General features: G+C 58.9%; 1 protein-coding gene and 1 long non-coding RNA gene across 8 annotated transcripts in view; one reads left to right on the top strand and one right to left on the bottom strand.

Annotated features, from left to right (window-relative positions):
- LOC311628404 overlaps positions 1–25,641 on the top strand; it is a 446,163-nt gene that overhangs the window by 292 nt on the left and 420,230 nt on the right. The window lies entirely within an intron of this gene.
- Positions 1–25,641, bottom strand: part of DSCAML1 (DS cell adhesion molecule like 1) — a 271,439-nt gene that overhangs the window by 113,942 nt on the left and 131,856 nt on the right. The gene's annotated exons all lie outside the window — the stretch shown is intronic.

Below are 25,641 nucleotides of genomic sequence, written 5' to 3'. Positions count from 1 at the left end.
GTCCCCCGCGTGTTCAGGCGTGGGTATGACAGACCCCCGAGAGGACCGGTGAGTCCCTGGGTGTGGGGTCCCTCCCGCTCTCCCCGGGGCAGAGGGAGGGTGAGTGACCTCGCATACTGGTCCAGCGCAGCCTCTTGGCCGCAGTGGCAACCGTGGTGATTCCTGCCAACGTGATTCCAGCCCAGCGCTCCCAGCCGCTGTCTGACTGTTCTTCCTCAGGCCCGAGGGGGCCGCCATGTTCCCATCCCCCTCCCTCAGCCACCTGCCCTCAGCCCGGGAAGCACTGGAGGTTTGCACCCCGTGGTCTTGCCCTGCCTGGAACGCCACGTGAATGAAGCCGGGCAGCAGGCGGAGGCGGAGGCCGGCTTCGCCCACCCTGTGCAGGCATCTGCGCCCGATGCGTGGAGACGAATGCTCACGAGTCCACGCCCTGAGGATCTGACATGTGTGTGAATCTCTTTCACCTTAAGACCATTCTGATTTAGATCCGATGACTATCCCAATTTTATAGATGAGCAGATTGAGGCTGGGAAATGCTAATACCTTAGTTAAGGCCATACGGGTAAGTCACGGGGAGAGAGCTGGAACTCGGGATTTCTGTGTCCACGTCCACGGGTCCAATCACTGTGGCCTTCACAGGCACATGGGGTGGCCTGTCTGACACTCCCCTCCCCCGCAGACGTGGATGATTGTCTGCATCGAGTCTGCTCTCTTTTCCAGAGGCCCCGCTTGTCCCTGGAGCTCCTCCTTCTCCTGGACACGCACTTCCCTTTCTCTGTGAGCTCAGACCTGTGCCTGACCGGGGTCACAGCTCCCAGAAGAAACACACGGCTGTTCTCACGGAGGCACAGACCCGCTGGCCGTGGGGTGGGCTCTCAGCCCAGCAGGAGCAGGTGCCGTGTGGGAAGACGGTGAGGTCCGGGGACAGAGGGCAGCGGGGGCCTGCGGACCAGTATGGCGAAGCTCCGTATCCTGCGAGAACCCCGCTGGTTTCTTTGGGGGTCACTCTCCAATTTCACTCCAGCAGCTGCTTTGTTGTTGGGGCTTGGCATCCATTTACAAGCGCAGTGGGATCTGGGGGTGCAGTGGGGTGTCGTTGGAGAAGTGCTGATGGGGCTGGGAGGCAGCATCCACACGGGACCACTGGGCATTCTCCTCGCAGGGCCCGTGCCTCGCAGTGAGAGCGGGAGGAGCGCCTGCCCATGTGACCCTCAGTTCCCCAGCGACATCAATTACTCTGATGTGCACGCGAGTGCATTGACCTACTTGGAGGTTTCATAAATATAAATAAATTAAATGGTGATGCCTGAGGCCGCCTGGGCACGCCGTGGGGAGGGAGGAGGAGAGCTGCGGGGGGCGGTGAGGGGGGAGGACCCGCAGGCCTGACGCAGGAGAGCCGAGCGGGCTGGGCCTCGGGGAGGGGACCTCGACGGCTGCTGTGACAGGACCCTCCTCTCCAGCACTGGCTGAGCTTGCTGCCCGCCCAGGGGAGAAGGGGACCCCCGGAAGCTGGGACTGGAGAGTTCTTGTTGCCAGCAGCCTGGTCCGCTTATCCAGGTGCATCAGAGAGAAATCTTTCCGGTTTGTGCTTTGAAGTGAGTGAGGCTGAAGGAGAGGGAGCCGCTATCGATTCCCAGGGAAGGAAGGGACGAAACCTTGTGCACAGCCCACTGCCCTTCCCGGAGGGCCTGTGCAAGCTGCTCTCTGGTCACTCTCACTCTCTGCACAGGGGGCAGGGGCGCTATGGTCTTACCCATTGTACAGATGGGAGCACCGAGGCCAGACAGATGCAGTGTGTGCGCAGGGTCACCAGAGGGTTTCCTGATTCAGGAACGGTGGCATTTCCCCCCGGCACTGCCCCGGGGCCTGATTGGTCTGGGACTCCCCTCCCTCCACCTCCCTGTCTATGTCCAGCGCCTGCTCCATCGCCAGCTGCCTTGCTCCTGAGCATCCTGGCCTCTGGCCTTGCCCCTTGATTCCTCCTGTTACCCCTCTGCCAAGCAAGTCCTCTTAAATGCTGGTCTCCTCAGCCCCCTTTACCTTCCCCTAACCATCCCCCCTGCCCCCCCTGTCACCGCAGCCACACTCTCCCTGCCTCCACTGTCACAAGCCCCACGCCACCCTGCCTGGCATACAAGCCACCCTCTCTATTCCTTTTTCTTCTTCTTTTTAAATATAGTTTTATTGAATTCAGAGAGGAAGGGAGAGAGAGATAGAAACATCAGTGATGAGAGAGCGCCGTTGATCAGCTGACTCCTGCACACCCCACAATGGGGATCAACCCGAGCCTGTGCCCTGCCCAGGAGCGGGGTGAATTCCAAGTGGCTGCCGGCCTGGAGCGGTGGTGATAGCCCAGCCCAGAGCGTCAGCACGGAGTGAGCGAATTGCACGTTTCGGACTGGAGCACGGAAGTCCTGATCCCGCCGTGCCACGCGCCACGGGAGGTGAGCCACGGGAGCACTGAATGATGGAGGGCGCATGGGTTTCAGGCCTGGGAGAGGACGTTGTCAGGGATAATCTGGGCCAAAAGCGTCCACGTGAGACGATAGCAAATCCGCAGGCCCCGTTACTAACGAGTACTGTTTGCCCTGGCGGAGCCGCATTATAATGATAAGGGCTAATGTTTGCCTGGCTGCGCACCCAGCACTGCCGGCACCTCCCTACCTTCAGCCACTCGGAGAGAAGGGCGCCGCTGTGGCGCCAACTCACAGCCACCCACGGCCACCCACGGCCACCCACAGACACCCACGGCCACCCACAGACACCCACAGCCACCCACGGCCACCCACAGCCACCCACAGCCACCCACGGCCACCCACGGCCACCCACAGCCACCCACGGCCACCCACGGCCACCCACAGCCACCCACGGCCACCCACAGCCACCCACAGCCACCCACAGCCACCCACGGCCACCCACGGCCACCCACAGACACCCACAGACACCCACAGCCACCCACGGCCACCCACGGCCACCCACAGACACCCACAGCCACCCACGGCCACCCAGAGGTGCCTGGATGCCAGGGAGGTAGAGCTGGAGTCGTCACCCCTACCGCCTGGCCGGGCTGCCAGAGAGCTCTGGGGTACACTGACCCCGAAGGACTGCCAACTTGCACATCTGAGGTGCTGAGTGCGAACCGGCAGGCGGGGTTGGCTGGGGGTTCCTGTCCCCTCCCTTGCGGCCAGCCGTCCTCCCGTCCTCCTCACTGAACCCTTCCTTACCCACCCTCCTTCCGCCTCCCTCTCCCTGTGACAGTGGGAGCTTCAGTGCGGGACCAGGGACCCTGCCGCCATCTGGAAAGAGGAAAACACGCTCCATCAACTCAAATAAATAAAATGAGCCCACATGGGGGTGGGGGGTGGGAGGGGGCTGCCAAGCACAGGAGCGGCTCTGGAGGCTCCTGCAGGGAGAGCAGGGGTGGGTCCCCATTCTGGCTGATCCCCAGCCCCGGAGGAGTCCGGGGAAGCGGGAAGTCAGGGTCAAACACAGGCCCGGGAGGGGCTGCACAGAGGGCGGGCGACGGCCCTCCGTGTGCATTAGCGGGCAGGCCACAGACCCTCCCACCGCCGCTGCCGGAGAGGACCAGAGGGCCACCACAGGGCAATCAGGGTCCTCCCGACACGCAGCGGCTCCGTTATCCGAACAAACACGCACCGGAGCCCACCCCGGGCAAACAAAGCCAGCGCTCTGCCGCGGAGGCCCTCCCCCCGCGCCGTGCTCATCACCACAAACTGTTCGCAGGAGCAGATTAATTCCGGGCGTGATTCCGGACACGGCTCATCGTCCTCGCAAAGCAGAGGCCCCGCAGCCTCCGTGTCCCTGTGCGCCCGGGGCCACTTCCCCAAAAGACTCAGACATGGTGACGGCCTGGGGTTCACTTTAAAACACGTCATCATGCAGCCCTGGCGGGTGTGGCTCAGTGGACAGAGCGCTGGCCTGCAGACCAAAGGGTCCCGGGTTCGGCTCCGGTCAAGGGCACGTATCTCGGTTGCAGGCTCCTCCCCAGCCCGAGCCCTGTTCAGGACTTTGTGCAGGAGGCAACCAATCAATGTGTCTCTCTCACATCCATGTTTCTGTCTTTCCCTCTCTCTTCCACTCTCTCTAAAAGACAATGGAAAATATCCTCGGATGAGGATTAACAAGAAAATAATAAAACACTTCACCATGCACGCGTGCACAGCCATGGACACGGGCAGTAATGCGGCGAAGGCCTGGGTGGGGCAGGGGGCGGGTCCGTCTGTAACTTTAAACGATGAAGATAAAGCAAACGAGACACTCAGCCCATGTGGACAAATCTTATTTCTTCTCTTGGTCAGTCCTCACCCAAGGCTGTTTCCCCATCCATTTTCAGAGAGAGTGGAAGGAAGAGAGGGAGGGGGAAGGAGTGACGGAGAGACACATCCATCGGTGCCTTCCTCACATGCCCCAGCCAGCTGGCAATCCAACCCCAGACCCTGCAGAGTGTGGGCCGGCACTCTAACCACTGCGCACACTGGCCAGGGCATGGACAAATCTAAGTGATAGGTGATGGGTGTACGAGATCTGTTATTTTACACAATTTGAAATATTTTATGATTATTTTTTACATGAAGAAAGTGAGCTTCGCTCAGCTAGTGTAGGAAGGGGGGAGTAGGACGCATGAGGAGGGGACAGGGTGAGGGCCTTTGGGGAAAGGGGGTGTTCCCAGCACCCCAGCACCGGGGGCGTCCTGGCTCCCGCACAGTCTGCCTCCCTCTTCTTAGGCTGGGGCTGCCCCGCAGGCTGCACGTGAGCCTGCTCTGAGGACGGACACGTAGTCCGGAAAGCACCGAGGCCGCCCGGAGGCCTGCGGGCAGACGCCCGCTCAGCTCGCAGGACCCACCGGCCTGGCACCGCCGTTTCCCGTGCCAGCTCGGAGCCGCGGGAGCGCACACACGGTCCAGCTGCAGCAGGTCCATCTGGGACAGACCGGCGGGAGCCCTGCCGGGTTTGGTACTTCGGTACCACACTCTGCCTGCCTGGCTCAGCGTCTAACATAAGCCACTGCTCCCGGCGCTCTCCGTGGCCTCAGCCCTGGGCCCCACTCCTCTCCTCAGGCTGGTGTCAGAGCCCAGGAGCCCTGCTCCCAACAGTGTGAGAAGAGGGGAGCTCCCAGGAATCCTTCTCTCCCCAGGACCCTACCTTCTGGGGCGTCCGTGCCTCCCGGGGCCCCTCTGTACTAGACTTCCCTGGGCTCCAAGGGGGTCTCCTCAGGTCTGGACGAAGGGGAGGCAGGGCTGGGGAAAGCAGCACCCCCAAAGGGCCTGCAGGAGAGACCACAGCCTGGGCCGGGCGGCAGGTGGAGGGCTGCTGGGCTGGGCAGAGGCCCTGCTGACGGGGAAGCGCAGGCCCCGAGCTCCAGCCATCAGGGTTCAGGGTCCCTCCAGCCCACCCTCAGTCTGCACTGTGGGGTTGGCCTCCTCACTCCCTTGTGGGGTGCCAGCCCTGGTCTCGCTGCTGCATAATTCACAGTGTTCACCCCTGACCCCCCGTCCCCCAGCTGGGAGGGCCTCAGAGTTGGGATGGAGCCCGTGCAATGCAGCCCCAACCTTACACACAGAGGTCACACTGGCCTCATCCAGGCCTGAAGCATTCTGAGGATCCGTGCGTGAGTGTGTACATGTGTGTGCAAGTGCATGTGTGTGCATGTGTGCATGTGTGTGTGCATGTGGGTACAAGTGTGTGCATAAGTGTGTGTGTGCACACGTGGGTGCAAGTGTGTGTGTGTGAGTGTGTGCGTGCACCTGCACAGGATCCTCCATTTCCCTGAGGTGAGGGGGAGTGGGGGGCTGTGGGAGGGGGGATGTGCCCCTGTAGACCCCCCATGAATCCTCTCCTGTCACCCTGCCCTCTGACAGGCTCTGTGTGCGGTTTGAATTCCTCATTGTTACTCTGTCAAGACGGAGCCTTCGGCAATGCACCCCACCTCTCCCCTCCATGGTTCTGCTTTGCATTTCTATGGTGGGCTTCCTCCTGCCAGAAGTAATGAGCATGCTGTCTTTCTCGTCACTCACATGCACACAGACGCGCGCACACACACGCACACACACACACACGCACGCTCCCTTTGATGTCGCCTTGAGACACTCCTCTGAAGACACGAGGGTGCGGGAAGGAGCGTTAATGAGGAAGGCTGTCTTCACGTGGGGATGGGGGGCACTGGGAGAGTCGTTAGAATGGGGATCAAGGAAGTCCGTGGACCCACTATTACTGAAGGGCTTTTAAAGATAGCCACTTCTTGCCAGGCCAGCATGGCTCCGTGGCTGAGCGTTACCCCATGCACCGTTCAATTCCCAGCCAGGGCACATGCCCGGTTGAGGGCCCGATCCCCAGCGGGGGGCATGCTGGAAGCACCTAATCATTGACACTCTCTCATCATTGATGTTTCTCTCTCTCCTTCCTCTCTGAAACCAATACAAACATAGTTACAAAACATCTACTGCTTTCTAGTTAAACTATAACACATATTCATTGCAAGGAGTTTGGGCGACTTAGAAAAGCGGAAATAAGAAGATAGAAAGGACCTGTGACCCTCCAATGGGAGGCAGCAAGGACTACTTGGGTAAGTTCCTTTGCATCTGTCCTGGCGGAGGTGGGCCGGACCAGCTGCTTACGCACTTTCATACACTCCCCCCACTCCGTGTGACGGAAGGACTCTGATGCTGAGCTATTATATCATCGTCAACAGCAGCATTGTAAGGACTAGGCAGTATTTCCTCCTCGGGCGCTGCCATAGACCCCCCAGTGGCCCAGGATCCCGACTCTCCGGCCGGCCCTGCCTACCTCCACCCAGGTCTCCTGGCAGAGGCCACCCCTCTCCCGGGCTCTGTCTTTCTCCACCGTCACAGCCGGGCATGGAGCATCAGTGTCAGCCCCACCCAACTCCGCCCTCCGGGGGGCCACCCAGAGATGGCAACCTTGTAAGCTCTACTTCCAGTATAACCAACATCGGCCTTTCCTCAACACCCTTCCCACCCAGAGGGCAGGAGGCGGCAGGTGTGGAAACCTGTCCATAAAGTGGCGAAGGAACAAAATGGCACGTCTCATGCCCAAGACAACATCCTGTGCGAACAGGAAACTTATCATTTTTTTGTTATTCCTCACCCGAGGATATTTTCTCATTGAGTTTTAGAGAGAATGGAAGGGAGAGAGAGAGAGAGAGAGAAACATCGATGTGAGAGAGCCCCATCAACTGGTTGTCTCTTGCACGCACCCCGAACAGGACCAGGGAGCCTCCAACCAAGGTACCAGAAGCGAACCCAGGACCCTTCCATCTGTGGGCCGATGCTCTATCCACTGAGCAAACCGCCTATGGTGGAACAGGAAACTTACTAATAAATTATTTCTTGTTTTGTGTTCCCACAATAAACGACCACACTCAGCATCAGTAACTGCAAACATGGAAAGAGACACACACACCAGGTGCTCCTGCTGAAAGGAGGGAGTGAACTCATGTCCAGGTCTGAAGGCAAATGGCACAGCCCCAACCAAGCAACACGCTCTGCGGGAGCTGCCGCCAGCACCAGCAGTCACAGTGAGGGCTCTGCGGCTCCTGGGGGGAGCGCCCGGACTTAGAGGCCTGAGTGCCAGACGCTGAAGAGTTCTGCTCTCGGTCCAGAGCTTCTGAGGGGACACGCTCTGCTCGTAATGGGGCTCCTGCAGCAAACACAGCCTCCCTGGAAGTCCAGAGCGTGTCTGCTCAGCTGTTCCGCTCAGAAAAAATCCCCGCTGGCACGCCAAAGGCACGGAGACGCAGCAGGCTGGGGAGGAGAGCAGTGGCATCAGAGAGCCCACTTCCAATTGCAATGATATTATTTCTTTGCTTGGGAGAAAATGCTGGAAACAGATGCAAGAGGAGTAGTCAGTATGAGTCTCCGTGCCAGTGCAGCCTGCTTCACTGCGCTCACAGGAGGAAAGGAAACCGTGTGTTCCAGAAAATCAGCGATGCGACCGGGAGGTGGGAGCAAGGGATGCAGAGAGGAAACGGCGAGAGGGAGCCACGAGGTATTCTGTTCCAAAAGGCCATCTCTGCGAGCCGACCTCAGCCACGGCGGACGCCTGGCGCATGGTGCAGGGACAGAGCACAGAGGCACCCGGCACCCGTCCTGCTCCAGCGGTTCAGGGGAGACATGAGGAGAAGCCGGGAGCTGGCTTTGGGATCGGCGATGTGGCGTGGGCGAGGTTTCCACGCCTGTGAACGTGTCCCTGAGAGGGCTCTTGTTTCCCTCGGCAGAGAATGGCTACCGTGATGCGCCACCGCAGAAAGCACAGCATAAATTTTATGATTATTGGAGGGCGCTGCGGCTGGAACTGCCCTGGTCTGCACGGAGGTTCTGAGACATTATAATTACATTCTGTGGGTTTGCAAATAATGACATAACCCAGTCACCTTACGGTGGGGATGACTCATTACAAATAGCACAATGTTATTATATGGAAATTAGCTTCCGCACACAGCTGACTAGAGGGGACAGCGCCAGAGCCACTTTAATCTCCCAGGGAGCCGGGAACCGTGGTGTTTCAGGACCTGGGACAGCACCAGGAGGGCCTTGGTCGCCTCACTTGCCAGGGAGACCTCTGCAGGAAGGGAACTGGGCCTGGCTGGCCAGTGTGGCTCAGTGGTTGAGCATAACCTAGGAACCAGGAGGTCACGGTTCGATTTCCTGACTGAATTGCAGGCTCAGTCCCCAGTAGGGGGCATGCAGGAGGCAGCTGATCAATGATTCTCTCTCATCATTGATGCTTCTTCCCTTCCTCTTTGAAATCAATAAAAATATGAAAACAATAAAAAATAAAAGAGGGAGCTGGAAGGAAGGTGTGCGGGAGGGAGTGGGGCCACCAGCAGTTAGGGCCCAACCAGAGTTGGAGGCTGCGGCCTGAGGCAGCCTGAGAGAGGGAGCTGCTATGTTACGTTTGTTAAATTATTATCTGTGTACATATTTTAACATTGCCCCCGCCCCGCTATGTTACGTTTGACTCTTCATGTGGACGCTGCCTTCTCCTCTTTTTGCAGCGTAATTACTCCTCTAATTTGAAAAAAAAAAAATTGTCAACACCAGAATCATCATCCATAACTTCACTTTTTTTTTTTTTTTTTTTTTTTTTTTTTTTTTTTTTTTTACATCTTTGGGAATATTGTCATTCTTTTTAAAAGAAAAAGAAAATCTCTTGAGCCTAAGACACACTGGCCTGGGCATACTGAGCATCTAGGCAGTGTGTCCAGCCTCCCCATACACATAGGCTGGGCTCACAGGGGCACAGCCATGTCGGTAGTGCAGAAGCAACATGTTCATTGGTCATTTGCTGTTTAACATTTTCCCTAAAGGGGTGGGTGGTCACTGCTTATGAACGGAAACAGAATAGAACACTGGACAGTTCTCTCCAGGTCTCCGCTCCCCCTCAGTGTAAGGAGACTGGGGTCCCAGCCCCACAAGTCTCCTCATCCTGCGGTGTGCCACGGGGGTAGCATGCATTTTTAAAGAATTTATATTTGTATTGATTTCCGAGAGGAAGGGAGAGGGAGAAAGAGATAGAAGCATCAATGATGCGAGAGAATCATTGATTGGCTGCCTCCTGCATGCCCCCTACTGGAGATCGAGCCAGTAACCTGGGCATGTTCCTTGACTGGAATCAAATCTGGAACCCTTCAATCCACAGGTGGATGCTCTATCCACTGAGCAAAACTGGCCAGGGCTGGTATTATGCATTTTTAACAAAGTAAAACATCAATAGCTTTCCTAGAACCTTTATGTTCTGCCATATCTTGGAGTAGAACTTATTCCTACATTTAATTGGAGTAAGAATTAGTTCAGCAGCTCGCTCAGATGGCAGAGCAGAGGGATGATGCAGCTCAGGTTTCCAGCGCTCGAACTCAGATCCTCCCGCTGCTCCCTGGCTGTCCCGCACGGCGCGAGGACCGGGCGGGCGTGGGTCTGGGCTCCAGCGTGCTCCCCTCACCCTGGGAGTTCTCGACTCCGTGGAGAAATCCTGACATTCTCGTCTTCATTTACATTCAAGCTCAACAAAAGCGATCTCATCTCTTATCTCCAAATGCAAACTCCACAGTTTCTGTGCCTTTGGCTATGTCACTTCAGAGCTGGTGGAGTGGGGGAGCTGACGGAGGGCCATGTGAATGGGGAGCACGCTGTGGTGAGGGGCCCAATGCCAGCGTTCCTGGGATACAGTGACCCCGTGCCCCATGTACGCACGTCCTTATCCAACACCAGGGCTGGTTGCTTCGGCTCATACTCGTTAGGAGCGCTGAGGGGTCTGGGCCTCCGGCCACCCTATGTGGGGGGATTCCCGGCCTTGTCTTTTTAGATCTTGGTGTCCAAGGTTTGAAAAGAGAAACGCTTTTCACATTAGGAATGTAAACATTTGGCCCGCCTGCATGGTTCAGTGATTGAGCATTGACCTATCAAATTATGGTCATGGTTCGATTCCGCTCAGGGCACACACCTGGGTTGTGATATTTCTATCCCTCCCTATCTCTCCCTTCCTCTCTGAAATCAATAAAAATGTCTAAAGAAAAAGAATGTAAACCTTTGGAAAGCAATCGGGGACATTTAATGACAATAGCGTGGGGATGAAAGGTTACAGAATTATTTATTATAAACTAGAGGCTTGTTGCATGATATTTGTGCAAGAATAGGCCTTCCTTCCTCTGGCTTCACTCCTGGCTACCTGGGAGCTGGCAGGTCCTCGCTTCTGTCTGGAGCATCACTCCATTAGTTCCCTCCACCACCCCCTTCCCCTCATAGCAGGTTTCACTCAGCTCCAAGCCTGCATACTCAAATTAACCCCCATCTTGTTTGTGTTAATTTGCATACTCACTCTGATTGGCTGTGGTGTAGCAGAATGATGGTTAATTCGCATCTTTCTCTTTTATTAGGTAAGATAACAAAATGTTATCCTAGGAAAACCACTCTCCACACAATAGCTCATAGAGGGAAGAGATAGGAATACAGATTCCGGTACCAGTTTCCTCCAAGTGATTAGGAATTTCTGCCCTACTCCAATGGTCTTATGCTCCACAGCAGCGACCCATGGGTTGAGAACCGCTAGCAGGGTCGCCTAAGACCATTGGAAAACACAGAGATTTACATTACAATTCATAACAGTAGCAAAATTAGTTATGAAGTAGCAACGAAAATAATTTTATGGTTGGGGGTCACCACAACATGAGGAACTGTATTAAAGGGCCGCAGCATTAGAAAGGTTGAGAACCACTGCCTTAGATGGTCAAATAGAAAAATGACAACAGCCAATGCAACAATGAGCATGGATGCCTTTCTCCATGACATCCTAATGGAACCCCTTGCTGGTATGAGATGGGTGGGCAAGTGATGCTCTGGATGAGGCTGGGAGGGCCAGAGCCCCGTCTGCTCAGTGCACCCAGCCCCTCTGCACGTCGTGTGAGCATGCGCACTGAGCTCCGCCCAGCCTCCTGTGGGTCAAGCCCGCACACCAGGCCTTCAGGGAGGTGTGCTCACAGCGGACCCTCAGACTCACTGTGACCCAGGAGACGCCAGGGCAAGTGGCCATTGCCATGTTAGGGGAAGGCAGAGGGCAGAGGGCAGGCAGGCCACCAGTGTGTGTGCATGGAGCGGGTGACCTAGTCTCTGCTTCATTCTTCTCCGCCGCAAAAATGGTGGGAGATCCGAATGCAGCCTGAGTCACAGATTCAGCGAGGAGGGGTGAGTTTATTCTGAGAAAAGCACCGACTCAGGGAAATGTGTGGCTGGAGGAAGCGCTCAGTACGTGCTGGCGTCTCTCTCCTGACAGCCTCCCAGGGCCTGCCTGGTCCTGTGCCAGTGCCCTGGCTCCTGGGGGGCGGGCTGGCGGGGCTGTGCAGTGGGAGGGAGAGCGTTTACTGCCCCTCTCTGCAGTCCCCCCGCCCCCCGGGCCTGGCTGGCGGAGTGGGAACGGCTCGCAGGCACAGGATGGCCTCTGTGGCTGAGCTGCAAGGCGTGCAAGGGGTTGATGGCCATGGCCCTGCTCCCTCTCGGTCGTGTGGGGACGTGGATCCGCTCTTTGCTCACAGCTGTGCCCTCGCAGCCCGGCCCAGAAACAGGAAGTGCCAGCTCCTTCTCCCGCTTCCACTGCCATTCTGTGCCCACCCCTCCCCACACCGCAGGCTCCCCTGCAGGGGCTGGTCAGCCAGGCAGTGACAATCACACCCACTCAGAGCCCATCATCTGCATGCAGCGCCGCTCCAGCAAGGACACTGAGCCTGGCATTTCCTCCTGGCACTGCCCGGGCTGCTGAGGCTGTGAAGTGGCAGCCTCCTTCCCTGGCGCTGCCGGGCAGGGGAGGCTGGTGAGGAAGGGCTGGCCCGCTCCTGCCCGGCCGGCCCCTGCGGGAGGCTGCAGGCAGAGCCGGAGGAGGAGTGAGGTGAGGATAAGGTCCAAGGTGGTCGGACCCGCCCTGCAGAGGGTCTCTGCGGGACACGCGGGGGCACATGCGGGGGGTCGGGGGGAGGAGGATGTGAGCATCTGAGGGCAGGGCCCCTTCCTCCGCTGGAATTCGCTGAATTAGGCCCTGACAACACTAACAGCCCATTGTGCTGTGTTCCCACCAGCAGCCGCAGCTGCTCCCTCTCGGCCCTCCCCCATGGGCTCTAAATAGACTAGTGAAGCCCGGACGCCCATGGTGCTGGCCCAGCGCTCTGGTTGCAGGAAGAGACAAAGAGACCAGGAGGCGCTGGATCTCACCCTGATCCCGACCCTGGATCCTGCCCCAGGCTCCCAGCCCTGGTGCCCAGAGCAGGGGAGGGTGGGGGAGGGAGCAGCAGAGCCTCAGCAGGGAGCCCTCTTCACCGCCGAGGCTGAGGAGAGCCACCGAGATGCCAGGTCAAGGCCAGCGACGCACAGAGCAGCGGGGACCTTCATGAAAGACCTGGAAGCATGACACCTTCCAAATGAAGCCACAGCAACCGGAATCCAAGCTGCTGTTTTATTCCTTTCCCTTAACCTTTCATCGCGGCTGAAGTGCCAATATGCCCGCCCGACAGGGCACTGCCATGTGTCCTTTCCTCCTTAGTAAGAGCACGTGGCTCCGCCTTTTGAGAAAATCCCTCGAGCATAAAGGCAGAAACAGAGGTGTGAAGACGACCCCCTGGCTAGCCTGCAGCGCCTGGCTCCCCCTCTCTCAGAGGCAGGCATTTACCACAAGGACCCTGTTTCCCGCCTCTCTCCCCACCTCAGAGCCAGTGGCTCAGCTGCGCGTGCCCACAGGTGCCCGTGGGCGCTGCCTCCAGGGAAGTCCTTTGTCACGTGTCTGAGCACCTACTCTGCCCTCAGCTACGAGGAGATGGTTAATGTGGTGCCAGGCAGGAGTGCTCCCCCACTCCACACAGGGCCTGGGCCCGGGCCTGCACCCCTCCGCCCCTGCCTGTGTCAGAGGCAGGTCCCCCTCTTGCACACATTGCCTGGGCCGACCCCATAGGGGGTGCTCAGTGAGGACCAGCTGGTCGGCTGCCAGTCCCTGCCCCTGAGTGACTCAGTGTGGCAGGGAGGGCAGGACACGCACAGCTGCCACGCGGAGAGCAGTGCCAGGCCCCATGGCGGGAAGCCGAAGTCCACCAGCCCAGCTACGCAGAGGAGTCAGAACCCTCTGGCTCCCCTCCTGGGCTCTCGACGGGCTGCAACCCTCCCCCTGGAACTGCTGCCAAGCATGCCCTAATCCTGCCCTTCACGGTGCCCCTGTCATGAATCAAATGCCACCGCATATGGCTTCCAGACTGAAAGAAATCCATGTGTAGATAGCATGGTGGCTAGAAGCTCTGGGGCTGGGCATGTCTGGGTCTCCACTCTGTCACTGAGAGCAAGTCAACCTCTTCAGGCCTCAGTTTCTTCATCTGTAAAATGTGACAGAGAACTACTTATGTCAAAGCTTGCTGTGGAGATTCAATAAGATCATGGATATAAAGCACTTAGCAAAGTGCCTGCCATAGTCAGCACTCAGTAAATAATGGTGATGATTTACTTACTAGAGGCCCAGTGCACAAATTTGTGCACATTGAAAGGAAATTAACTAGAAGAAAGATAATATTGCTATTCGCCCTTTCTGTTGAATAGAAATGTCAACCAAGTTCATGATCAACAATGACAGATGGAAACACACCAGTGTGATTGGCACCAGGGAGAGCTTTATATATATGGTGGTGTACAAGTGAACTTAGACTTTTATTGACAGAGAATAAACTTGCTTAATTAGACCTGCTTTCTGATGTAGCTAAACTTTTTCCAGCCCAGCGAAGCACCCCAACTTCTCTTTCAGGTAATTGTCAGCAACACAGCAGTAAATATCAACACAAAGCAGATTATTATTGTGGATCACGCAGGGAGAACAAAGGGTGAAATATGTAACTGCAGCAGTGTTTGACTATATTCTGTGCATGAGAAAACCTGAAGTCATTTTCAGGGTCCACCATTTCTTCTTCTCAGTCGGGTCAAGTTCTAAACTTTCTAAATCTGCACTTTCTGGCTGAGACCTGCCCGAGACTCTTCCCCCCCCCCCCCCCACACACACACACACTCCCAGGCTCCCCAAGGCCTGGACTACATTGCAATGCACATTGGAGGCCCCGCCATGGAGGTGCCGCTCAGGAAGAAGGAGCCACTGGGCTCTCTCCTGAAGGTTCTCTCTGGCGGTGAAGGGCTGGCACAGAGCAGGCTCCTTGGTGCAGGTGGCTACTTGTCCACGCGTGAATGGTGGCCATGCCGTCCGCAGACATCCTTCTCTCATTGAGCCCATCGTCCACTCCCCTTCCCTTCCCTCTAGTTCCAGCTTCCCTCCGAGGGCTCTGGGGGAGCCGGGGTGGGGAGCCCAGGGTTTGATTGTCCCAGGAGCTCGGGATGGAGGAGGCAGCACTCTTCCACGCCAGGCCACCCCCGTGCCTCCCTGGCGACAGGCCTGTCTGGGATCCAGGGCCCCCATGCCTGGCCTGTGGCACAGGGTGTCTGTTGGCTGTGGACTTGGGGGGTCATGATCAGAGGGGCTCTCACTGATGGAGACCTGGCAGGCGGCGCTCCATCCCCGCCCTCCCTCCCCCCAGGTTTCTCCTTGCCTGTACCCCTCCCCCGGCAGGGCTGGTCTGACAGGCACTTCCCAGGGCCACTAATTAGGCTGGGAAAGTGGGGCACATCCACCTTCTCTCGGAGCTCAGCCCAGGCATCTCATTTCCTTGAGCCTTAGTGCCCTCCAATGTCCCCTGGGCCAACCCCAGCCTCCCTGTAGGGGTTGTGAGGTTAGAGATGGTCTGTGCCCAACACCTCGCCCAGGGCCTGCGCTGCTGCCCCTCCTGCTCTGGCCCGGGTCCTCTCTGCCTGTGGGACAGCAGCCTGGACTCCTCCGCTGGGGGGTGGGGACTTATTCTTGGGGTGCTCGCAGCATTGCTCTGCTGACTGCCCTCTGAATTCTCAGGTTTGTGGGGCAGGGCACTCCTCCGCTCCTGAGATTTGCCTGGGAGTGAGCTCCGAGGAGCAGAGGAAAGCGGGGGGGGGGGGGGGGGGGGGGAGAGAAATAGGTCCCCTGGCTTCCGCAGCCCTGCAGGGACCAGCTCCCCTCCTCTGGGGCAGGCGGCTCAGCCTGTGCTCCCCCTCACCTGCAGGGTGCCACCCTGCACCCGGCCACTCTCTGCGTGGGCGGCTCTGAGCACCAGGCACAGTCACACACAAGCTCGCCCCCGGGCACCCCACTGATCCCGAGTGGCGGGATTATTCCATCCGATGCTCCTTCAGAGAGGGGAGCTGTGACCTCTCGGCATAGTCTCCCTTCACTGACATGAAATATGCTCCTTAGGAAAGAGTCCTCCTAATTGTACGGGGCTCCCTCTGCCACCCCTGGCCCTGCCCCTGCCCTGGGGCCTTAGTCAGCAGGCCGGACCCTCTCTCTGCATGGACAGAGGGCGGTCTCTGGCTCTTCCTCTTGCACAGCTGGCCATCGCGCGGCCCAGGAGGGACATGCGGACTCGGGTTCTGATACCTTTTTTCTGGAAACGTGCTCACCACCCCAGCTCCTTCATCCGGACGCGCCTCCTGCGGGAGGTGCCCCCCGAGGGCCCCAAGGGACATGGCTTTAGGGATGGTCAGGCAAAGAGCATGGGCTCCCGTAGGCAACACAGAACTTCCCACAAGCAGGAGCTCCAAGGGCTGACAGTGCAGGGGACCGGACCCCAGTACAGCCGCAGGAGTCTTACCAGGAGGGCGAGCCTCCGGGGAGGAGTGGGGAAGGCCCTGGGGAGCCCGTCTGTTTGGGGATGTGTGTGTGGCTGCCCCCACGCCAGCATGGCCCGTGCCTCCTGACCCAGCAGGAGCCGTGGCTCCGTGGCCGAGCCTGCCCACCTTGCTGCCGAACCAGAACATGCTTCAGAGGAAGGGGGAGGACGGGGGTGGGGTGGGGTGGTGGAGTGGGGAAGGATGGGGGTGGGGGTAGGGGATGGAGTGGGGGAAGGAGGAGGCCATCCCATGGACCCAGAGTGGGAAGCCAGCCTGCCGGCCCCGGGGGCAAGGTGCCATCAGTGCCTCCGGCGCCCCCGCCTGTGTTCCTGTCGCCCACACCCCTACGCAGCCCGGGCCACCAGGACCACCATCCCCCGCAGACAGGAGAGCTCAGGGTCAGTCAAAGTCACAGCAGGAAACTGCACACTCAGACTTCAAAAGTGGAGGCTTTAGGAAGGGCTGGCTGCAGAGTGCCCTCCCCTGCCCTCCCCTGTTGGCCAGGTAACCCCCAACTCCCCTCCACTGCTGGTCCAGTCACACCCATCTGCCCTCCCCTGCCAGCCTGGTCACCCCTAACTGCCCTCCCCTGCCGGCCATCTTGTGGTGGCCATCTTTGACCACATGGGGATGGCCATGTTTTGCAAGGGCATGAGGGTCAATTTGCATATTACCTCTTTATTATATAGGATTAGTTGAGATCATATTGCACACCTGGTGTATTTCCTCTTTATTTCATTTAACATTCAGCTGAGCACATTTTTATATCTTTGAACAGTCTTTACAAACCAACATGTATGATGCCCATGTGATGGTCCACTACGCAGACATGCAATGAATTTAAACAGTCCCCTCACCGGTATTTAGGTAATGTCTGATTCTTCATATTATAAATATTTATCTGGAGATCTGATTATTTTCTTAGGATAATTCCTAGAAACAAAGCTCTTGTGTGGACAAGAAATAATGTAATATTTTTAAGGCTCTTGGACACAGGTCACTGCAAACATTGAGCTGGTTTTCACTGTTACAGCAGCTTGCCAATCTGCCCTCACCTTTGCCAACCTGAGCATTATATTAAAAACATATGTGCCAAATTAAAAGGGCACATTTGGAAGCTTGATTTAATTTGCATCTTTGATTACTAATGAGGTCGATTTTAAAAAAATATTCTTTTCAACTATTTTTATTTCTTTTACACAGTCTGTCATGTTCTTTGTCTATATTTCTTTTTTAAATACATTTTTGGTTGATTTTAGAGAGGAAGGGAGAGGTAGAGAGAGAGATAGAAACATCAATGATGAGAGAGAATTATTGATTGGCTGCCTCTTACATGCCCCACAACTGTGATCTCCTGGTTCCTAGATCTACACTGAACCACTGAGCCACACTGGCCAGACTGCCCATTTTTTCTTTTTAAATGTTAGTGTTTTCTTAATGATCTACAAGAGCACTATATTATAAAGGTTTTTAATTTTACCCATTGCTAGATTTGTTTCAAATAATTTTTCTTGTTTGTTGCTTGGACACAGTGTCTGCTGAATGAAAGGAAGTGGGAGATGTGGTGTTAACAGCCAGGAGGCCTGGCTTCACACCCTTCCTGGCTCTGTGGTCAGAACAGAGAGGGCCCGGGCACTGGCCTGGTCTCCTCTGCTCCTGGGCACTATGCTGAGGGGATCCCTGGCGCCCGCTCCTCCCACCCCCGCCTCCCACCCCAAAGAGGAACAGACTCCCTGACAGCTGACAGGCAGCCTTTCCCCGGAGGAGGCACCAGCACTGTCCACATCCAGGCTTTCAAGGGTCCAGCCAAAGGCTGGCAGGACCTTGTGGCCGGTTCTAGCAGATCGTGCACATTCCCTCTGCCCACAGGACACTCTTTATATGTATATTAACATATTTTTATTGATTTCAGAGAGGAAGGGAGAGGGAGAGAGAAACATCAATGATGAGAGAGAATCATGCCTCCTGCACGCCCCCCACTGGGGATTGAGCCCACAACACAGGCATGTGCCCTGACTGGGAATGGAACCGTGACCTCCTGGTTCATAGTTCGATGCTCAACCACTGAGATGGCTGGGCCCTGCACCCCCTCTGTAGGAGTGCCTCCCCTGAGCCCGGGCCCACGGGCAGCCCCTCGGGGAGCTCAGCGCCCTCCCATCCTCCTCCCGCCCGGGTCCCTGGCAGCTGTCTGGGTTATGGCATGAAGGTCTGTCTCTGGGCCCTGAGCTCCCCGGGGCACACACATGTCTGTTTCTGTGGGCGTGGTGTCCAGGAGGAGGCTTAGCATCTGGCCACAGTGGCGCGCAGGGCGTCTGCTGAACCACTGAGGGCCAGCCCACCTGCCTCAGCGCCCAGTTCCCCCATCCTCCTTCGCCCTGCGCTCATTTCCTCGGGGAGAGATCAATGCTCTCCTGTGCAGCCGGCCCGCATGGCTCAGCAGTTGAGGGTTGACCTATGAACCAGGAGGTCGATTCCTGGTCCGGGCACATACCTGGGCTGCCGGCCTGATCCCTAGTGGGGGCATGTAGCAGGCAGCCGATCCATGATTCTCTCTCATCATTGATGTTTCTATCTCTCTCCCCCTCTCCCTTCCTCTCTGAAGTCAATAAAAATAATACACATACATATATACATCCAGGTGTAAACTACTCTCTCGCACCGTGGAGCGGTCACTCCCCTCTGCAGTGGGGACCCTCGTCCCTCCCCGGCCTCTGTGTGAGCCCCCCTGCCCACAGTGCCCCCTCCTCCCTTTGCCTGAGGAGGCTCTCCTCACCTTTAGGACACGCAGCGCCTTTCCTGTGACCCTCGCCAGCTCCCCAGCCCGTCTGCCCTGGCAGCAGCCCTGGGCACCGCCCGCTGAGGGCCTCTCCTGGCGGGGTTGTGGCATCGCGGGTGACTTCCCTGCCCCTCTCCTGGGTGTGGGCAGAGGGAGCCTCCTCATTCATGCCCAATGGCCCCCGGCCCTGTATACAGAAGGTGCTCAGTAAACTCCGAGTAGAATCACACCGCGGATGTTCATGCAGGAGTCCGCCTTGCTTCTCACGGCACAGGCACGCCAACCCCAAGGCTCACCAACTCTTGGCTGCAGTGTGCCCACCCCAGGACGCAAGCCGCACCCTCGGACGGGGAAGACGCCTCCCCTCAGTCTGGAAGTGCCCAGTTTCCCTTCCCTGCAGTCTGGCTCTCCTACAGCCACTCAGGTGCCTCCTTCCCGCCCACAGACACACCCACCGCCATGGGTCAGGCCTGGGCTGCAGATGCAGAGGGCGTTTTGCCTGACAAAGGGAGCTGCCCTTCCAGGAGGCAGTAATGACATCAATGCTGGTTACACTGGATGCTCAGGAGCGAGGGGCCCGGTGACCTCCCTGCCGCTCCCCGCTGCCCACACCGGGCTGCCTCCCGCCCCACTGCCTGTCTCCTCCTCCCAGCCAGCTCGTCTCTCCGCAGAGAAGCCATTGGTTACATGGGGGCGCCCTCTGGGTGCGGAGACCCCTGTCCTGGGCCCTCGTGGGGATGCCGATGGGAGCCTGTGGGGATGCAGATGGAGGACGGCTGGAGTGAGGGCCAGGGAGCTGGCCAGGGTGTGTCCCAGCTCTGCCCCTTGCTGGCTGTGTGGCCTCGGGCAAGTCCCTTCCCAGCTCTGATTTGGACACAGCTATTGGGAATGGAGGCGTTTATCAGTAACTTAGATACCCAGGTCTGTGATAGGCTGCTGCCCACAGATCCCTGACTGTCTTCCAAGCGTGTGCATGTGCGCTTTTCTCCCGGCACAAGGTTCACGTTCCCCCAGGCCCCTTACACTCAGGTCCCTGAGGGTCCTGGACCCCAATGGCCAGGCCAGCGCTGGCATTCTGGTGCACACAGGAGACAGGCCCTCCTGCAGCGCTGCTCTGAGCGCTGGGACACAGGGCGCACCACAAGGAGATTCAAGGACACTCGCTGTGGCCCTGAGGCGATGGTGGGAGCTGGCGGGCAGCTCGGGGAGGACTTCCTGAAGGAGGTGCATTGCAAGGAGGAAGCAGAGTTTCCAGTTCGGCAGAAGCTTGACAGGCGCAGACGGAAGGTCACGGGGAAGAACAGGGCTCCCACGCTGGGACAGGGAGCCTCGCCCGGCGGGCGCTAATGAGCCGGCTGCTCACCGCCTCCCCCCGGAACGAGAAGGCAGAGCAGCCCCCGCTCCTGACATGCTGGGGGCTGGCTGGCTATTAAAAGCATTTCCATTTCAGAACAGGATGCCTACCCGGGAATGCCAGACCTAAATATAAGCCCGCCCTCCGCGCCAGGAGACTCACCGTGTCAGGCAGATGGGAGGGAGAGCAGCGTGGAGATGTGTCATTACTTTTAACATCCAAATATAACCCGCCCCGGGCTCCGCGCTGGGCTCTCTTCCCCGCTGCCTTCTGCCAGGAGCGGGGAGGGCGCGGGCGGAGGGCAGGGGTGTGGGCTGCCGCAGACCCAGCCACCTCCCCTTCCCCAAATCCGAGGAGTCGGGGAGGGCCCCGAGGCCTGCTGAGCACGCCTGGTCTGCTGTGGGGGCTGGGGGGCCTGTATGACGCCTGCCTGCTGCATCCGTGTGCTTCCTGCGTGGGGAGGGGGGAGCGGAAGGACGGGAGGGTCCTGGGGACGGCCACCCAGCGGCCTGCAGGACACACATCAGCCGCTGGGTCTGACTTCTCGCCTCAGCAGCTCGCAGTGGGCCGTCCGCGCCCACTCTTTGAGAACAAGGCTGTGTGTCTGCTCCCTCCCCCTTTCCCTCCCTGCTCCTCCTGCCCGGTGCCAGGCGTGGAGAGCCCTCAGCGAGTGACAGGAACTGCCCTGCGTGGAGCGCTCTGCACCCGCTCAGCTGGGTGCCCAGGGAGCTGGCCTGGGCGAGGAGTGGGCATCCCCGGCGGTTCCAATGGGCATTCCATTATCTAATGAAAAAGCTCCGGCTCTCTCAGCCAATTCTTGTTCCCGCCTCCTCCTCCTCCTCCTCTGTGATGCCCTGTTGTTGGCTCTTAAAACAGCTCCTGAGGTCCCTTAGCCCAGGGCTTCGTAGCCCAGGCTCCAACGGTCCAGGGCGAGCTCCACAACCCCAGACTGTGGGGCAGTGGGAGTGTGACAGCGGCCGGTCTTCCTGGTGCCCGTCCCTCCTGTCCCCGGCCCTCCTGTCCCGGCCCTCCTGTCCCCTGCCCTCCTGTCCCGGCCCTCCTGTCCCCTGCCCTCCTGTCCCCTGCCCCTCCCCTCCTGTCCCCGGCCCTCCTGTCCCGGCTCTCCTGTCCCCTGCCCTCCTGTCCCCTGCCCCTCCCCTCCTGTCCCTGGCCCTCCTGTCCCCTGCCCTCCTGTCCCCTCTCCTCCTGTCCCCTCCCCTCCTGTCCCCTGCCCTCCTGTCCCCTGCCGCTCCCCTCCTGTCCCCTCCCCTCCTGTCCCCTGCCCTCCTGTCCCCTGCCCCTCCCCTCCTGTCCCCTCCCCTCCTGTCCCCTGCCCTCCTGTCCCCGTCCCTCCTGTCCCTGGCCCTCTTGTCCCTCCCCTCCTGTCCCCTCTCCTCCTGTCCCCTCTCCTCCTGTCCCCTCCCCTCCTGTCCCCTGCCCTCCTGTCCCCTGCCCCTCCCCTCCTGTCCCCTCCCCTCCTGTCCCCTACCCTCCTGTCCCCTCCCCTGCTGTCCCCGGCCCTCCTGTCCCCTGCCCTCCCTGCTCCAGTGGAAACCATGGGAAGGGTTTTGAAAGCTGACCTGCGCTGCAGTGTGGCTCAGTTTTTGGAGTGTGTGTGTGTGTGTGTGGGGGGGGGGGGAGGGACTGAGGTGACAAACCCATGGTCACCATGCAAGACGCAGCCTCTGTGCCCTCACACCTGCAGGCCGGCCTGCTGGGCAGCAGCCTGGGCCAGAGTCAGGCGGGAGGCTGGGGAGGGGGGGCGGGTCTGGTGGACACAAGGGCACAGCGTGTGCTCAGATACTGAGGCTCAGAAGGAAGTTGCTAAAGAATCTGCAGAGGAGCCATCCACCGCGGGCTGCCTCTGCTTTACATGGCACTGAAGAGCTGGCGGGGGTGTGTGTGTGGGTGTGTGTGTGTGTGTAACTCAGGTCTCTGGTGACTCCATTTCCCCTCTGGGGCATGCACTGCTGTGAGGGTGAGACGGGAGGACGAAGGTGACGATGGGGAAGAGGAGAGCAGGTGAGCGAGTGGCTGTTGGCCGAAGTGTCCCCATCAGAGGACCCCGGGCCACCGGCGAGCGCTGCTTTACTGAGTGCCACGCCGTGCCCAGCGGCAGGAGCGGCCTGGGGAGTCCTGGAGGGCAGGACACACGGCCAGTGCCTGGAAAGCCGAAATCGGCAGCCACACAAACCGTGTTTACCTAACTGTCCCAGGGCTTGTGGCTGCAGCCACTCTGGTGTCACACCTGGCAGTTCTGTAATCCACAGGACCCCAAAGGAGGACGGCCCTTGGGGCATCATCAGTCCAGTTGCCCACTGGATAGCTGGCTCTCCTTTGCATGCAGCCTCCTGGTGTCTGCTCACATGCCTCTAGTGACGGGTGCTCACTGCCTCTCCAGGCTTCCACTTCAATTCACTACCCATTGGCTTGGGTCTGGGCACAGCACGGCCCTCTCAAATCTGAAAGGTTCCCCCCCCCCCCGCCCCCCCCCTCCCCCCGCTCTGCCGATGGGAGAGCGAGAGCTGGAGAAATGGGTCCTGCTCTGGGGCTGGCCCAGGGGTGCGTGAGGCAGCGGTGTGTGTGTGTGTGTGTGTGTGTGTGTGTGTGTTCCAAGAAGGGCAGTGGTGTCTGGCCCTCTCAGTTCTCACAGATCGCCCTCAGGTCCTCAGCCCGAGGCTGTCCAGCATGGAGTGTGCCGCTGGCTGCTGTCCATCAGACAGCCTTCCCGGCTGGATGACGAGTCTCACGTGAGTAACGTGAGGCTGAGCAAAAGAAGTCACCCTCGGGAGACTCACTTAACGCACGCTTTTCCCCGGAGGGCGCGAGGCTGGCTGTGGCCACGCCCTCGCTCCCGGGCCAGAGGTGACTACACGGACACACTGCCTTCGTGAGAAGCCAACAAGCTGCACGTCTATCGTCTACACACGCATGTTCCACTTTGTTCAGATGTTTATTTTAAAGTCACAGCCCAGCCACAGTTGATCTTAAAATAAGAACCCCGTGATGAGCAGTAGGATAGCACTTCACACTTCCCAAACCGGGCGCAGCGGCGGAGAGGACGCGCTGAGAACAGCTGACCGACCGCAGGAAAGGTTTGGTCACAGCACCTGGCTGGCTACCACTCCACGTCAGTGCTTTTCTGTGTGTCGTGTATTGAATCCTCACTACAGCACTGAGAGAAGCCATGCAGGCCCACAGAGTCACGTAGGCACGAGAGGTCACACAGCTGGTCAGCGGTGGGCTGAGGTGCGCAGTCTGCGGCGAGGCCCAGCACCCCGAGCTGGCTCTGGGGGAGCGAGGCTGGGCTGGGGGCCCTCCAGGCTCGGCCGCTGGCCTGAGTGTTTCTGGCCAAATGGGAGAAAACCCACCCCTCAGCGAGGCTGCTGTCCTGCTTTTAAAAAGAAGTAAACAAGTCTCCTCATTTGCATGATGTCTCACGCTGACTCTGCCTCTCAACTGTTATTCCGTCTACACGTGGCACTGTGGGAGGCCTGCGATATTTTATAAAGTTAATAACTTTCTCTTAATTGGATGACTTTATAGAACAGTCTGAGCAATTAACAATAATTACATCAAAGCACTTTGATTCCGAGGCTGCCCCATGAACACGGGCGCACCGAGCCATTAGGAGACGGACGGCCTGCAGGTCCCAGCTCGGGACGGCGCACGCACACTCCCCCCGCGCCCCCCCCCCCCCCCCCCCCCCCCGCGCGCTCCTGTGACCGGCCGGGCTGTTCCCAGGACCGAGCGCTTCGGAGATGTGGGAGAGGAGGGGCCGGGGCCGCACGCCAGTGCTCCCGCACCTGCTCCCTCCGCCCACCTGGCAGGCCGGGCTGGAGGACACACTGCCCTGCTCCAGTGACCACGCGGGACCACGGCCTCGGGCGGTTGGCAAAGACGCTAAGAACCCAGGTCTACAACAGCTGCTCCTGCCTCTCCCCCTCCCTTTGGTCTCAACAGTACCTTTTCCAGGATGGCTTCTCCTTCATAAAGGAAAACTGCCGATGAACATGGAACTCAGCCTTCCCTGAATCGCATGTTCGAGCTATTCTTTCACACAGTTAGAGGCGTGCAGGGCGAGACTGGCCTCATCTCCTCCGGTGGGGGTGGCCCCTCCATCCGCCTCCAGCTCAGTCTCGGCTGGACCCCCTCCATGCACCAGGAGCTCCCTACCGCCCAAAGCCACCCGTTCGGCTCTAAGACGGCTTTAATTGTGAGAGGATCTTCCACATAATAAAGCTCAGACGCACCTCCCTGGAGCTCCCGCCTGCTGGTCCTGCCCTTGGAGACTAAGTGAACGCTCTCTCCGGTGGCAGCTCTTCCGTCTTCATCACCTGCTCTGAGCCCTGCTCCCCGACACCCTTCCCGACCAGATCCCGGCTCTGGCACCTGCCCCCCAAGCCGAGTCCGCCCAGAAACAGCCGTACGAGGAGCAAACAATCTGGTCTGAAAACAAAGGGGGTCCCTGGAGGGTTCACGGAGCCCTCTCTTCATACTGCCCCCAGGTCTGGTTTGCTCAAAGGAGAGAAAAGTTTGGGTCTTTGTGGGCAGGAGATGCTGTGTGTGAGCTGTAGGAAGGAGGTAGGGGCCGGGGGCGGAGGCATCTAACCAGGCAAAGGGCGCCCAGGGCTGAGGAAAAGAGCCCTGGCTGCCAGGCTCCACCTGGCCCTCAGCCCCCACAGAACAGACGTAAGTGCCCCTGCCACTCACCAGGGAGGCGTCCCCAGGACAGCGGGACCCACAGAGGCTGCTCCTCTGTCTGCCGTCCCAGCCCCCAGGTGCCCCGCCCCCGCCCTGGGTCCGCTCAGAGAACCGGCTCCTGACCCGTCCTCTCTGCCTCTCTGTACCCTCCCAGCGCCTCTCCCGCCTCCATGGCTCTAGCGGGGGTGCCCGTGCCAGGCCATCTGCTCAGCGCCATATGCCTTCCGCAAGGACTGCCAAGTCGGCCTGGTGCCCGGCGCCTGGACTCCCTCGTGGCGGCTGGTCAGAGGCCGTCTCTGCTAACCTGGTCGCTAGGAAACAGCCTGGCTGCATGTCCAGGCTGGGCCTCTGTGGGCAGTGGTGTGGCAGGGCCAGGGCTGCTGGCCAGGGACACCTGACAGGCCAGTCTTCTGTGGGAGCTGCCCCGTCAGGACCCAGGTTCCTGGGACCTGCTGCTGAGCAGCCGGCCCAGCTGCCTCCCTGTGAGCCGTGACCATGGCCCAGACCTTGGCCCAGGCTGCCTCCCTGTGAGCCGTGACCATGGCCCAGCCTGCCTCCCTGTGAGC

The sequence above is a fragment of the Pipistrellus hanaki genome, assembly GCF_964339955.1.
Source record: "Pipistrellus hanaki genome assembly, chromosome: 9".
Taxonomy (NCBI): Eukaryota; Metazoa; Chordata; class Mammalia; order Chiroptera; family Vespertilionidae; genus Pipistrellus; species Pipistrellus hanaki.
The sequence above is the reverse complement of the archived record's forward strand: the minus strand, read 5'-3'. Positions and strand labels throughout refer to the sequence as shown.